Source organism: Oratosquilla oratoria, chromosome 2, assembly GCF_046742065.1.
Source record: "Oratosquilla oratoria isolate Oo_2021 chromosome 2, ASM4674206v1, whole genome shotgun sequence".
In the NCBI taxonomy this organism is placed as follows: Eukaryota; Metazoa; Arthropoda; class Malacostraca; order Stomatopoda; family Squillidae; genus Oratosquilla; species Oratosquilla oratoria.
The window spans coordinates 43,538,902-43,543,901 of NC_134778.1; positions in this window are offsets into that span (position 1 = coordinate 43,538,902).

Below are 5,000 nucleotides of genomic sequence, written 5' to 3' on the forward strand. Positions count from 1 at the left end.
TGGCGTCTGGATTCTGGATCTCAGAACGAATTCACAAATTCTTGTGGAGACGACAGCGGTTCGAGTTTGGTGATTTCCACATCCGTCAACGTATCCGGTGTTCCGTCCTACAGAATCCTCAGAATAAGTCAATATGCGTCGGAATAGTTTAGGGAGTTCAAATATTTCAAGTATATTAGAACTGTCAATGATCGAGTATTTCGTTTGTTTATCTGGTAAACCTACGTCGTGCTGGTCTCGCATTCGCTTAGTTGTGGGTTCGAATCCCGCATTCTACTCCAATTCCCAGCAGTGATTGTCCGCATTAAAGCGCCTCACCTTCTTCTATGAAATAGACAACCTAGATCAAAAGGAGAACTAGTTTGTAGATCTAATACTCCTATGGAAATCTAGAAAACTGCAGCTTCAGAGCACCCAAATAGATCCTTATCACTTGGAAGAATAAAGCTTTTGATATCACTTGCCATAAACTGTGAGTTTTATTATTGAGTGGTCTATATTTGTTACCATAAATAGATACATCTCTGTGAGGACTAGTGGTTTAGTTCTTAGTGGTATCCTCCATCTCCGTGTCCCTCGTAGGTGATGGGCGGCCCGTAGTAGGAAGGATGCTTGGCCTTGCCCTTGTACTCGACGTCGGCGTGGTAGCCCCACTTGTCCGTGTAGTAGGTGACAATCTGGAGCCTACCGTCGGGGAGGTGGACGAAGTATTGTCCCTTGACGTTGTATCCATCGCCGTACTCACTGTGGCCGAAGTCGCCGCCGTAGTCGGCCTTGACAGCATAGTCGAAGTTGTAGTCCTTGGGTCCTCCGTACCCTTCGTGGTGGCCACCGTCAGGGGCAGCTAGAGCTAATGCCGCCAGGAGGACAACGAGTGCGAAGATCTGAAACAACACCAGTGTGAGTGACTAACGTTCTTATTATATAACTTACATGGTCCTTTTGTGAACACAGCCATTGCCAAGGTCTGAAACAACACCTAACGTCCCCATAATAACCTATATGGTTCTTTCAGAACGCAAACATTATCTTCCATGCAGGACGATCAAACCCTCAATTCTTTCTGTTTTCCAAAACGGTCTGGAAGTATTCTTTCAACTCCATAAGCGGGTCACGTCCATCACACAATCAGCGAACTCCGTAAATACTATCATACCGAAAAAAGAAACCCATCTAAAGTGAGCTTGCTGGAATAGGCCGTGAGGACATGCCACGGCGTATGAGTGTAGTAACACGCTACCCAGCGTATGCTCCCAATTGAAAACTGAACTGATGAAGAAAGTCGTCGAATCTTAACTATCACTCCAGTCATCCCTTGTCACCCACATCCGTTCGGTGAATCACCTCTTCAATACAACTATTGGACGAACAAAGTTCTGTTTAGTTCTGCTTACAACTCTGATCATAGTTGCAGTAGAGAGGTCGATCGTGATCTGCGATGTAAACGTGATGACGATCTCTTTTTATAGGAAAGAATTCCAGGGAACCTGTAACCATGACAACCGTGACACAGAGAACACTCAGGAGACACTCAAGTCAAGGTACCACCTGACACTCAATGTCATCACATACTGTATTTTTTTTCATTACATGCGTGGAGGTCTAATTATGCCACGCGTGATTTTGGTTTTGTTGACTGGTGTGTTTTGTGCTTGTTCTTTTACTATTTCATGCGCAACCACAGGGACTTATTTGAAATCCTGTGCTTTCATGATATCAGATATATGTTTGATTAATTATCGGAACGTATGTGTACTTTTTTAATATTGATATTGGATGTGAACTGCTTTATGTAAGTACATATATATATATATATATATATATATATATGTGCGTGTTGTGTGTGTGTGTGTGTATGTATATGTATACGTATATGTATATGTATATATATACATATATATGTCTGTATTATATATATATATATGTATATATACGTATATATATACGTATATATACATATATATGTGTATAGTATATATATATATATATATACATATATATATATATATATATATATATATATATATATATATATATATATATAACTAGAATGGATAGAAAGTGAATTGTTATGTATAGTTGATATATTTGCATATGGAAATATGAAGAGAGTATATCTTTTAAGATAAGACTATGCATCTATACTTATCTATATACCAAAAGAATTCTTCACATTTTATAAGGGAGGTAGCCAACCAATGCATGTACCCATCCGCACCCATCCCGCACCCATTTGTTTCCCTTCCAATTTAGCTTCTTGTGGATAAAGGGCATCCCTGTTCCTCGCCCATTGCCCTAGTCAGAAATAATACAGAAAAACAAATTCTATTAAAAAAAATCCCAACTCCATTTACACCTTTTAATTTAATGAAAGAATTCTCATAGAATGTTTGAGGAAAGCAAAGAATGCATACTGACATATATTGTGATGATCCATATGAAGACGGACACCAATGAGTATTTCAACTATTGTCATGGTTTCAATAATATCAGTAGTATTCATTACTTAACCCAGACGAAACTTGTCTTTGTCATGACATACAGGACGATTATGACACTGATTTGAGGAGAAAGGAATCTTGGCTGGCGACCAACTTTGATTTTGAAAAGGAGTCTTGTGTAACCAACTTGCTAAGTTTTTGCCCAAGAATGGTTGTTGTGGTGGATAAGAGAGAGGGTTGGGTGAATTGTGTGTACCTGGATTTGGAAAAGGATTTCGATAAGGCGAGTACAATGGAATAAACAAAAGGCTTTTTAAGTAATAAACTAAAGAGAACAGTGAGGAGACTGCACTGGGTAGTGCGTAGCTGTGGTCGAAGCTATCACCTTTGCCCTGTGCTGCTGTACTGTTGGGGGCAGGTAACAAACAATCATTGTTGGGAATCGGAAAGAAGTGCGGGGTTCGAACCTACAACTAAGCAAATGCGAGATCATCACGCTTCCGATTACGCCACCAAAGGATTACAAAGGATTACAAATCTTAAAGACCTGGATCAAATCACCTGAGTCTACGTTTTTTTAGGGAAAACAGATTAATATGTTTTAGTCGACTTTCGTATGATTTACCTTTAATATTTGGAATCAGTTTTGTGGCTCACCGTTGCACTTTTTCCAATCTGTCAATGTCTTGAGGTTCGGTGACCATACGGAAACAGCATATTCCAAATGTGGACGAACTATAGCTTGTTAATGAGAGATGGGCTTTTGGAGTCAAAATGTCGCACAATCATTCCTAGAATTTTATTTGCTTACTCAAAGGCTGAGATACACTGCTTAGATAATCTGAGATCGTAGCTGATAATTACGCCGAAATTCTTTTCACTATCCACTTTTGTTAACAGGTTTCCAAATAACTTGTAATCGTACTTACTGTTATTTTTACCTATGTGCATAACCTTGCATTTAATTGTGTTAGATTCCATCAACCACTTTTCAAAACATTGCTGTAGTTTATCTAAATATTGAATATCTAAATATTGAATATCTAATTGGTTTGCCATTCCGCACATTCTTGTATCATTAGCAAATTTGGAGACAATATATTTCACTTCGAGGTCTATATTATTTATATATGCTATGAATAGAAGTGGCCCAAGAACGGAACCCTGAGGAACTCCGCTCGTATCATTTTTCCATCTAGAAGTTTTGCCATTTAAAACAACTCTCTGTTTTCGATCGTTTAACCAATTACTAGTCCAACCTAATAGGCTACCACTTATTCCGTGTGAAGATAATTTAGTAAGTAGTCTCTCGTTGGGGACGGTATCAAAAGCTTTTGCAGTCTAGATATATTAAATCTATATTGTTTCTTTTGTCATAATTCGAGATATCTGCGTTGAGAATTCGAGTAAGTTTGTCACGCAAGAACGTTTCCGTCTGAAATCATGCTGGCTATCATTTATCAAACAATCACTTTCTAAATGATGTTCAATAACATCTCTGATGATAGTTTCCATCATTTTTCCTACGATTGAAGTCAAACTTATAGGCCTGTAGTTATTTGGTTTCTTTTTGTCACCTTTTTTGAATATGGGAGTAACATCAGCTAGCTTCCATTCTCTTGGGACAGCTTCGGATATGATGGATTTCTTGAAAATAATTTCTAATGGAATAACAATCTCATTTTTCATTTCCTTTAAGATTCTTGAATGCCAACCGTCAGGCCCTAGTGTTGTATTAATTTTGAATTTTTCTATACACCTTTAATCTTTTCTTTTGTTATATTTGCCGTAGTGAGTAAGTTCACCCTAGACTTTTCACAGGTTTCAGTTTGGAGTTCACTTTCAGGTGTTTTGTTTACGAATACTGAGATAAAATATCACACATTCCTTCAGTTGAATATTTAAGTTTTCCGTCAGCAGATAATAGTGGTCCAATGTGTTCCCTAATAACCTTTTTATCTTTAATGTAACTATAGACGTTTTGGGGGATTCTCTTTGGATTTATTAGCGATATTAATTTTGTATTTTTTTTTTTTCATTTCTCTGTATTATTACATAACTTTGATAGTCATTAGATGCACCCAAGCACTTGTATTTCTTATAGGCCTGTCTCTTTTTAACAATATTTTTTCGGTTTCTGTCAAGCCATTTTGGGCGAGCCTGATCTGGGGGGCATCTGTCCTTAAAAGGGGTGTAAGTATAAATCATCTTAGTAAGCGTATTTTGAAATATTTCCCACATCTGATATACAGGTCTTTTGTTTAATTTTACCTCCCAATCTGTAAGCTGAATCTCCTAACGTAGTCCTATGAACTGAGCTTTACTGAAATCGGTTATTTTAGATACACAAGTATCTATTCAATTTTTTTTTAGTAGTTTGAATCTAAGTTGTGATCACTACTTGCAATAGTTTCACTAACTTCTACATCGGTTACCATGCTTCCGTGGCTATTGATCAATAGATCGAGTAAATTTCCATGTTTTGTGGGCTCTTTTACTTGCTGAACTAAGTAATTACCACCGAGAAAATCTATCGAGCGACTACCTATATGGCCATGT